Below are 11,770 nucleotides of genomic sequence, written 5' to 3'. Positions count from 1 at the left end.
ATAAGTCCCCGGATCCTGACGGAATATACCCCAGGCTGCTCCACAAGGCATGGGAAGAGATTGGGCTAGCATCCTTATGTCCTCGTTATCCACGGGAATGATACCGGAGGATTGGAGGGAGGCGAATGTTGTCCCCTTGTTCAAAAAAGTTATTAGGGATAGTCCAGGTAATTATAGACCAGCGAGCCTCACGTCTGTGGTGGGAAAGCTGTTGCAAAAGATTCTTAGAGATAGGATCTATGGGCATTTAGAGAATCATGGTCTGATCAGGGACAGTCAGCATGGCTTTGTGAAGGGCAGATCGTGTCTAACAATTCTGATAGAGTTATTTGAGGAGGTGACCAGGCATATAGATGAGGGTCGGGCAGTGGATGTGATCTACATGAATTTTAGTAAGGCATTTGACAAGGTTCCACATGGTAGGATTATTCAGAAAGTCAGAAGGCATGGGATCCAGGGAAGTTTGGCCAGGTGGATTCAGAATTTGCTTGCCTGCAGAAGCCAATGTCGTGGTGGAGGGTGTACATTCAGATTGGAGGGTTGTGACTAGTGGTGTCCCACAAGGATCTGTTCTGGGAACTCTAATTTGTGTGATTTTTATTAACGACCTTGATGTGACGGTAGAAGGGTGGGTTGGCAAGTTTGCAGACGACACAAAGTATGGTGGTGTTGTAGATAGTGTAGAGGATTGTCGAAGATTGCAGAGAGACATTGATAGGATGGAGAACTGGGCTGAGAAGTGGCAGATAGAGTTCAACCCAGAGAAGTGTGAGGTGGTGCACTTTGGAAGGAAAAACTACAAGGCGGAGTACAAAGTAAATGGCAGGATACTTGTTAGTGTGGAGGAGCAGAGGGTACTGGGGTTACATGTCCACAGATCCCAGAAAGTTGCCTCACACGTAGATAGGGTAGTTAAGAAAGCTTATGGGGTGTTAGCTTTCATAAGACGAGGGGTAGAGTTTAAGAGTCGCGATGTAATGATGCAGCTGTATAAAACTCCAGTTAGGCCACAATTAGAGTACTGTGTCCAATTCTGGTCGCCTCACTATAGGAAGGATGTGGAAGCATTGGAAAGGGTACAGAGGAGATGTACCAGAATGCTGCCTGGTTTAGAGAGTATGGATTATGATCAGAGATTAAGGGAGCTGGGGCTTTACTCTTTGGAGAGAAGGAGGATGAGAGGAGACATGATAGAGGTGTACAAGATATCAAGAGGAATTTACTAGGATGTTACCTGGGTTACAGCACTTAAGTTACAGAGAAAGGTTGAACAAGTTAGGTCTCTATTCATTGGAGCGTAGAAGGCTGAGGGGGGATTTGATCGAGGTATTTAAAATGTTGAGAGGGATAGATAGAGTTGACGTGAATAGGCTGTTTCCATTGAGAGTAGGGGAGATTCAAACGAGAGGACATGATTTGAGAGTTAGGGGACAAAAGTTTAAGGGAAACACGAGGGGGTATTTCTTTACTCAGAGAGTGATAGCTGTGTGGAATGAGCTTCCTGTAGAAGTAGTAGAGGCCAGTTCAGTTGTGTCATTTAAGGTAAAATTGGATAGGTATATGGACAGGAAAGGAGTGGAGGGTTATGGGCTGAGTGCGGGTAGGTGGGACTAGGTGAGATTAAGAGTTCGGCACGGACTAGGAGGGCCGGAATGGCCTGTTTCCGTGCTGTGATTGTTATATGGTTATATGGTTATAGGAATAGACAGAATGGACAGCCAGCGCCTCTTCCCCAGGGCACCACTGCTCAGTACAAGAGGACATGGCTTTAAGGTAAGGGGAGGGAAGTTCAAGGAGGATATTAGAAGAAGGATTTTCACTCTGAGAGTGGTTGGTGCGTGGAATGCACTGCCTAAGTCAGTGGTGGAGGCAGATACACTACTGAAGTTTAAGAGACTACTAGACAGGTGTATGGAGGAATTTAAGGTGGCGGGTTATATGGGAGGCAGGGTTTGAAGGTCGGCACAACATTTTGGGCCGAAAGGCCTGTAATGTGCTACCCTATTCTATTTTCTATGTTCTATGTTCTACGTCTGAAAGTAGATATGTCAACTGCACTAGATGGACTTCCCCAATCTAAGAACTAAGACAATATTAAAATCTCCACACATTTAAAATAATTGGATTGCCTGTTTTATTATAAAAATACCGTTATGATAATCACATGAGGTGCATCGCCCATCAACACAGAAACCAGGATGAAGCAAATATTTATTTCTCTCTTTTGTCCTATTTATTTTCTTTCCATTGATGTCGAGAGCCTGCTAGTGAAACGGTTTTGGACAACTCACTCAGATCAAATACCCCGTCCAGACAGGGAAGTGCCGCACTGTGCCGTGCTCTTATGCATCTGTTAATTGGGTTTAATACGAGTAGATTTTAAAATATTAATTATTTACACTGTGCAACAATCGTTCTTCGTTAAGTTCTCTGCAGCCCTCGCGCTTTGAGATACCTGAGGACGGAGAGTGTCCAACTGAGGAGGAGATAGCAAGATAGTTGAATACGTTCATCACGAGTTAAGAACGACGTGACAGCCGAGATTGTAGAGGAACTTGAATGATCTTTCAAGATTCTCTAGATTCTGTAATGACGCCAGAAGGATGCAAAATTGCAAATCTCACTCCACTCTGCAAGAAGAGGGCAAGGCATAAGAAATGACATTTTAGGCAAGTTAGTTTGACCTAAGTGGTTGTAACGATGCTGGAGGCAGTTGTTAAGTATGTAGTTTCAGTGCCCTTGAGGCACAAATGAACATGCGTCGTAGTGAGCAAGTTTTCCCAAAGAAAGCCGGGATGAATAAGTGGTTCATACACAATAGACGACCCACGCAGACTTCAAGGTGAGGTGATTATTCACATGGATCAACTACTTGAGGCTCTGAATGTAGGTCAGTGAGGAGGTACCTGACTAGCGGTAGCAATTACACTGCTTGGTAAGATAATTGCCGGTAGGGAAATTACTGGGGAGGGACGAATGAAGAATCAAAGCATGCAGCAGGTATTGAAAAGTGGAAAGGGGAGGTAAAATATTTTCAGTGAAGTTTGGAGAAAGAGGTATGAAATGAAGAAAATATGAAATTGAAGTTCAAGTATATTCTCACACAGTAATAATGTCAAAATCTTCTTGAACCATTCTGTGTAATTTTATCGTGATCGTGATTCATCCGAGCAACATCACTGAAAGATATATTTTACACTGTCCACTATCTTTCACGAAACTTCCAGTCTCTCATTCCGCTGTCACCTTACTAGTTCTTTTGGTAAATTAACACACCCTCTTTCAACATCAGCTTCATTTGATAATCATTGACCACACTATAACTTTCTTGTTTGGTTTCTCAAATACTTATTTTCCTATTTGAGAACTAGTTCTTGTTAGCGAACTGATACGTAAATTCTGATAGCAATTGCTCCAATTCCTCGCTTTTTTTATCCCCTTGTCTGCTGATAGTAATTATGTTTAATTGACTGATTTCTCCGACTTGAATAATTAAGGCCATGAACTGCACGATTCAACATTTAACTACGCTATGACCCAACGACAAGGGAAAGGGACGGCGATGTCTGCAACGCCATTAGCCAAAGAAAGGACGTAGTTGGTCGCCAGAGATTAGACAAAGACCATGGGACGCGGGAGCAGAAATAAACCTGTCGTGTCTGATCCATCATTGCATCATGGCTGATATATCACTCCTCATTCTCCCACTCTCCTTTCCTCTTCCTGTGTCCTTTGCCGTTCTTACTAATTAAGAATCAATCAACCTCCGCTTTAAATTGAGTTAAAGCTTCAGGTCCTGCCTCTCGTCTTCGAAAGCAAGCTCCAGATATTCTATCTTCAGGACTGCAACCTTCCTTAGAGACCTTCGCTCTTGGCTCATAATAAAAAATAATAATAAAGGGACAACTGGAGTCTGACAGTTTGTGATAACACGACGCAGTTTCATTCTACATTGTGCCTCACTATATAAATCGTTTCATACAAAATTGTGTCTCAGGGAAAGGATTGCTCGGTCCACACCACAAGCCGATCGCCACGCCGACAGTTCATTTTGCCAGGTATCAGAGGAAATAGATACTGTTACCTGGAGGAAATGTGAAAGGGTAGAAATAAATGATGGCGTTCCGACTGCGACATACTTGGTCTTTTAAATAAATAAAGTGCGGTATCCCTTCAATGACTGGTCGACAAGGAAGAGGTGGACAAGGATTCGAATTGACCCTCTTCCTTTGTCAATTCGAATCCGCCATGGGTGAAAGGAAAGTTCATGCTGGGGTTTGCACGGCATCATCAGAAGTTTTTCCATTGGCACTTACGTCATAATTTATAGCTCAGCCTATTCTTTTGGCACAAGGCTTAAAAGAACAATTATGTTATCGCCTTGTCAAAACGGAGAGCCCACCGGGTGTACTGCGTCACCCAGCGACAACTGGTATCCATTGCAAAAGCAGGTGATCCACTCCAACTGGAGAAATGTGATGTCAGGATTAAAGTATCCAGGAGTGTGTTTAAAGACTTTATCGTATCGGTCTCCACCAAAACGTCGCCGGCAGCCCATTCCACGCACTCATTACTCTCTGTATATAAAAAAAAAACTTACCCCTGACATCTCCTTTGTACCTACTTACAGTTCCCCCTCGTGTCAGCCATTTCAGCCCCTGAAAAAAAACCTCTGACTATCCACATGATCAGTGCCTCTCATTATCTTGTACAGCTCTATCAAGTCACCTCTCATCCTCCGTCGCTCCAAGGAGAAAAGGCCGAGTTCACTCAACCTGTTCTCATAAGGCATGCTCCCCCAATCCTGGCAACATCCTTGTAAATGTCTGCACACTTTCTATGGTTTCCACATCCTTCCTGCATGAGGAGTGTGGAACTGAGCATAGAACTCCATGTGGGTTCCGGCCAGGGTCCTATGTAGCTACAGCATTCCCTCTCGGTTCCTAAACTCAGACCCGTGATTTGTGAATAGAAATGCAACGTTTGCTGTCTTAAACACGGAGTCAACCTGCGCAGCAACTTTGAGTCTCCTATGGACTCGGACAACCAGATCCCTCCGATCCTCCACATTGCCAAGAACCTTACCGTTAATACTATATTCTGTCATCACACTTGATCTGCCAAAATGAACCACCTCACACATATTTGGGTTGAAATCCACCTGCCACTTCTCAGCCCAGTTTTGCCTCGGATCAATGTCCAGTTCTAAACTCTGATAACCCTCCACACTATCCACAACTTCTCCAACCTTCTTGTCATCAGCAAACTTACTAACCCATCCCTCCACTTGTTCAATCAGGTGATTTATAAAAATCACGAAGAGATGGAGTCCCAGAACAGGAGCCTGAGGACCTCCTCAGCCTATTCGTATACTCTCTTTCACGTGGCACAGGCAGTCATCCCGAGATGACTACCTCTGTGGTCCTGTTTCGCAATGTCCTCCCTAATTCCCAGTAGTCTGCTTTGAAGAGCTCCTCTCTTTTCCTGCCTATGTCGTTGGTACCAATTTGTACCTCGACGTCTGGCTGTCCCTCTTCCCACTTCCGGACATCGTGGACGCGCTCAGAGACATACCGGACCCTCGCACCTGGTGGGGCAAACTCCCATCCTTGCTTCTTTCTTCCGTCCTCAAAATCGCCTCTATGAACCCCTAACTATAGAGTCCCTCATCACTGCTGCCATCCTCTTCCTTTCACTACCCTTCTGGGCCACAGGGCCAGACTCTGTGCCAGAGGCGCAGCCACTGCTGCTTCCACAGGTAGGTACTCCCCCCAACCAGTACTGAATTGTCAAGGGGTACAGCCACAGTTGTGCTCTCTAACCTCTGATCCCTACACTTCCTCCTCTTTACTTTTACCCACTTATCTGTGTCCCCAGGCCTCGGCGTAACTACTGCCTATATCTCCTGTCTATCACCTCCTCACTTTCAAAGTCTAGCCGAAGGTCATCGAGCTGCATCTCTAGTTCCCTAACACGGCCCCTAAGGAGCTGCAACTCTATGTACCTGGTGCCGATGTGGCCGCCGGGGTGGCTGCGAGTTTCCAGATCTTCCCACACCTGACACCGAGCAGGGAACATCGGCTTCACAGATATATTTCCTGTCTTTATTTTACACAGGCAAACGACCTCGCCTCGACCCGTTATCGCCAAAGCCCCTTTGTGCCAAAGCGTTACTACTCTGTCTCGCTCTCCAAAGCGGTCTCCTTTTAAACTCTCCTCGCTGTTCTTACTGGCTGACGAACACGCGCTTGCGCAGTCTTGCCTCGATCAAACCACTGAAGAAACAATCTGTTGACTTTTTTTTTTCGGGGGGGTCGGGCAACCTGTGCAGGTTCGAGCGAATGATCCCTATAATGAAGTTATTCAACTATATGGAGCGATAGATAGCTCTGGGTCTGTACTGGCTGGAGTATAGATGAACCGGGGGAGGGGCGATTGCATTCAAACATATCGGATATTGGAAGGTAGAGTGGACGTGAAGTGGATATTTGCTGTAGCAAGGAGTGTGGAAGACCACAGTCTTAAAAGAGAAGGAAGTCACATTATAACAAAGACAAGAAGGATATTTAGCCAGAGTGTGTTAAATATGCCTAATTCCGTCTCACCGACAGTTGTGCAGGTTTTCATTGTGTATATTTAAAGAGCAGGGTTTTGATTATTCAGGGCTTCAAAGGTCATGCGGAGAAGAACGGAAGAATGGCGTTGACAGTGACAGTTGCGAGAGGGCATTTAATAGAGCAAAACATAATGGGAGTTTGGAGGACAGGAAGCTGTTAAAAACCATCAGAAATCAACTAGAAAGTCTGAAGAAGGTCAATATGGAATAGGAAAGGAGGCAAGCCGATAATAATCAATAACAGACAGGAAGTTTCTCCGGATAGTCTTGAACAGTTTTTTGTCATTGCAAAGCACTGTTAGGCATCGACAATGGACATTGCTTCAAATCCTATTCACAGATTCTGTGGGTAGACGGCTTGCAGCGGAACTAAGGCCCAGAATGACTTATTCTTTGTCGATGGCGAACGGTATGCCAGAGTTATCTATTTGCTACTGCATTCTGTGCAGGGTCCAGTTTTCGCCCCTTCCGGCGGAGCTTTGTTCCACTTCCCGCTCGGTGCGTGTGTCAGGTGATCCCTCGATGCTGCCCTCTAGTGTCCGCTTTGTTCTGCCTTTCAGTGTTGGACAGGGGAAAGAACAAGTTCGAAAATGACAACTCAAGGGTTCGGTCAGTAGATATTTTATTTTCTTTCGAATCTCTGTTTCTGTTTTATCTGAATTCATTACCATAGCTGACATTTTCGACAATAGGACAATAAAATATTGGCGCAGTATTAGGCCATTTGTCCTATCGAGTCTGATCCGGATTTTCATCATGGCTGATCCTTTTTCTATCTCAACCTAAATCTCCTGACTTCTCCCCGTTCCTTTCAGTGCCCGACGAATCAATGATCTATTAACCTTCCTGAAAATATATCAAATGTCGTGGCTTTCAAAGACACCTGAGGTAACGTATCGACGATTCGCCACACATTAGGTAAAGAAAAATAAATCCTCGTTTCCATTCTAAAAGGACGCTTCTTTATTCTGAACTCTCCTTACCCAGGACAGGATAGATTTGCTGCACACACACTCCATTGAGGACTTTCAACATTCGACAGGTTTCAATAAGGCACAAGCCCCAAGCGATCGAAAGCTCATGATATGATAAGCTTTTCATCTCCAGAAGAATATTCTCCAAAATCAGCACTTTCGTTATCAGACAAAGGGATGAGAGTGTTCATAATAAAGGTTAACGTCACACCCCCCTTCCCATTTATCGATTCCAACTTCAAATTAAACTTTATTACCTTAACTGCAACCTGCACGAGGACAGCCACAATCCTCTGTAATCTCGGATTTTTGGGTTCTCTCTGCATGCACAGAACAATCTGCCCTTTCGTTTCTCTTCCAGAGAACATGTCCATACGGTTCCCGATACTCAGTTCGAACTTTCACTTCACATTCTCCTGAGGACTTCAGTGACCTCTTTCGTTTCTCAAAACTACCTGCCCTTCCAGCTTCTTTCAAATCGGCCGTAAATTTGCCACAGAGCCAACATTTGTGTGAGACAGGTCATTGAGAGGTAATGTTAAAAAGCCGTCCCAATACAGTTTCCTGTAAAACAGCTCTAGTCGGCGACAGCCAACAGAAACGGCTCACAATATTCAACCTGGAGTCTTTGTGGATATGATGGAGGGAATGCCGGTGCTCAGCACAGTGGTGGTCTCGTCTGCAGTTGATATTACCCATGTGGAGAGGGACACTATGACCGCACAGAGGGATACAGACTACCTTGTGTGAGAAGTTACTGCAGTGAGATGAGCGCACCAGAGAGTCACGGCAATCTACCAAAAGAAAATGGGAGGGCAAGTTTTGACTGGCGGGGTCAGATGGCAGCCTGTCTGAATGTCCGTCATGACGGCCTGAATCCTGCGGCTGATGGTCTCACACTTCAGGAGCAAGTGAAATCTACCACTGTTTTGTCTGAGGTGTTGCGGTGAAAGGGAAGTGCAAGAAAAACAGGAGATGGGAATGAAAGCTGCATCACCCACAGTGGGTGAGCGGAGACCGTTCACTGGCAATTAGAGTCCATTTCACAGTTACTGGGATGAAAGGTCTCAGCTCGAGAATAACCGCGTGGCGACGGAGATACTGAAAGGAATGTATGACCTCTTTACGAAGGACACGCTGTGAAGAGACGTAATCTAGGTATCGTCGTTAGTAGGGTGAATTGAAGAGCAGCCAGTGGATACTTTGCCACGTGAGATGGAGATCCGGGCGTGGTCGGCACTATCAGAAATAGTGGAAGCCTATTTGGAGACGGGGCGCGAGCTGATCCCAAACATGATGTAGGCGATAAATTGCAGATTATTGGTGTCCACGGCCATGCAATTATTAAGGGAGTATTTGAAGAATTTCGGAAAGGATTGAAAGAAAAGTCGGCATGCGAAAATCGAGCTGCCCCCGGAACTGATAGAAAAAGCTTTAACTGGCAGGATTGACATCTTGCGCTATATTAAAACTTGCTCCTCGGTCTTCTAAGTGTCAGCGAGAGTGTTTGTAGAGTAGAATGTTTGAAGTCTGAATTTACAAATGAAGGAGAGCCCTGAGATATACCTGATGGAAATAATGAAGCCTTAGGGATTGGATGGTCGTCGTGGCTAACACCGTAGCGCAGTGGTTGTCGAAACAATTACAGGTTCAGCGACCAGGGTCCATTCCGGAGACCTTTGTAAAGAGTTTGTACGATCCTTCCAAACGGTGTGAGTTTCCTCCGTGTACTCCAGATCTCCGCCGTATTGCAAAGCCGGATTGGTTGAAGTCAGTCCATGATAAGCTTGTGAGGTTCGCACTGGAAGCATATGAGCTTCCCGCAGTGCATCATGGGAGAGTGATGATTGCTGACTCAAACCAAGCATTTCACTCTATGTTTCGATATATATGACGAATGAACCTGGTCATGGGCAATCTTTAAAAATTTGAGGGTGGGACCAAGTAACTGGAGATTAGTAATATAGCAGAGGATAAGCGAGTTGTCCCGGTGAGAAGGGCGTGGAAAGGTGCCACAAGGCGATGTCGAAGTAGGAGGAGTTGGTCATGGGCCAAAGGACACTGAAACAACAAAGTCTCGGCTGAGAAATAAAAACGGGCATTTCAGATAAGAAGGTTAAGGGGACGGTAGCGGTGGAAAGAAACTGTCCTGGAATGGTGAGGTTGGTGATGGGTATGTACCGTGGTCAGATGAGCATTGATCAGGTCATGCTTCAGGACTCTATGAAGAGTTGGCAGAGTAATGTCCTCTGCCCTCTGCAGGTACATTCAGTCTTTTGAGACAATATGGCACCAGAGCTCAGTGAGGGCTTCAATGCGCAATTGATATTGGTGTGGACAGTTCCCGGCCTTTTATGATACTACATAAGAATAACCAGGCGTCCACCGAGCATTAGCTACAGGTAGGTGCCCAGGTCTGACAATATTCTGACATGTCAATACATCCAATCATGATACTCTTTATTTTTTAGTTTCGCGCCCATCAGCAGTAAATGCAACCAACATAATTGAATAAATGAAAAAGTGTATCAAACAGGGCGGACCAACTAGTTAAAACTCCGTCAGTAACACGCCCTGATCATTGACATTTATTACAAAGAGGGGTCATCAACCAAGGGCACCGCTCTTGTACTTGTGATCGCCGTGTTTCCTTTCTGAAGTCCAGAAAATGTGCGACAGCCATCGCCGTCCAGCCATACCCTCTTACAGGGTTCTTATAATGTCCGGGTGTCCCTCTGTTTACTTTCCTGCTAAGACAGATTCTCCGCTGGTGTTGACTAAAGTGCATCCTGGGCGCAGAACGAATAGTTTGTCACTCTGGTGCTTCCTTGTTAATAAAGCTTTCTTTTCAAGAAAAAGGCACGGCGGCGTGACACAATCACAGCGCCAGAGATCTCGCTTCAATTCCCTGAGCACTCTGAAGAACTTTGTATGGGCTCTCCGAGATCAGGGCTGATACCGTTTGCTGCCAAATTCAAAAAACAGACAAGGCGCAGAATCTCTTCTTCAAAGTTCCTTAATCACTTCCCAATACAGCACTGCAACGATTAGAGACACACACTCACGGCGTCGAAGTCCCAGAAAAAAAAAGCTCTGCCTTAGTACTTTTGAAGTTCAAAGGTTAAACAATAAAATATTGTCAAAATAATTATGTTTCATAAAATACTATCCGGAAATTCATTTCCATGCAGCATTCACAGCAGAACAAACAAATACAATAGACTCAGTGAAGAACACTGCACAAGCGATGAGCGGCATGAAAAACCAACTTGCAAAGTGAAGACAAACTATGCAAATATCAGAAATAAATTAATTCAGTCAGTGAGTAAATCAATACAGAGGGAGAGAGAGAGAGATAGACATAGACTCAGAGATAGATAGTTAGATAGATAGCCAGTTAGATGGATAGATGGATAAATGGATAGATAGAAAGATAAATGATACGTAGAACATCGTGTGTAAATCTGCAACTGTTTTAAGGTCTAACGAATGGGCTCAGAGCCATCAAAAGCTGCCCACTCGGTTTCATTCCTTCGGTCATTCACCTGAACCTCCTCTGGACTGGAGTTTCTAATCCGGAGCATAATCATTTTAGTATAGGGTCCGTAATGACACAATATTCACAATACTTTGACCAGTGCCTTATAAATCCGCAGAATTGTATCCTTGATTTAATCCTCTCACCCTCTCGAAATGAATGTCAATAAGCTTCTCTCTGTTATCAATGTCAATCCATGTTCCGCATATTTTATTGCACGGTCTCCGCGACGAACCCACAGCACCGGAAGCGAACATAATGAATGAAACGTTCATCGACGACAAAACAGAAACACTCAGACCCGCTCTGCCGATATGCTGGACGTTGTTAAGTTCTGAATTGAGGTATTGGTACAGTTCTGCTCCCGTTGCCAGGATGGATTTCAATAGAATTGAAAGAGTGCATAGAAAGTGTCCAAGGATGATTCCAAGACTTGATAACTTGCTTTATAGGCAAGTGCTAGACAGGGTAGGACCTTATTCCCAAAGAGGGGAGATTTGATTCAGGATTATGAAGGGCACAGATGGGTTAAATAGAAGCTGTCATTTTCCACTGATGTTGTGTGAGCGTAGAAGGAGCGGCCATGTGTTAAGTGTGAAGGGTAATGTATTAAAATGGAACATGGCGTAGATATTCACACAG

This window comes from Hemitrygon akajei, unplaced genomic scaffold (assembly GCF_048418815.1).
Source record: "Hemitrygon akajei unplaced genomic scaffold, sHemAka1.3 Scf000055, whole genome shotgun sequence".
NCBI lineage: Eukaryota > Metazoa > Chordata > Chondrichthyes > Myliobatiformes > Dasyatidae > Hemitrygon > Hemitrygon akajei.
Note: the sequence above shows the minus strand (reverse complement) of the source record.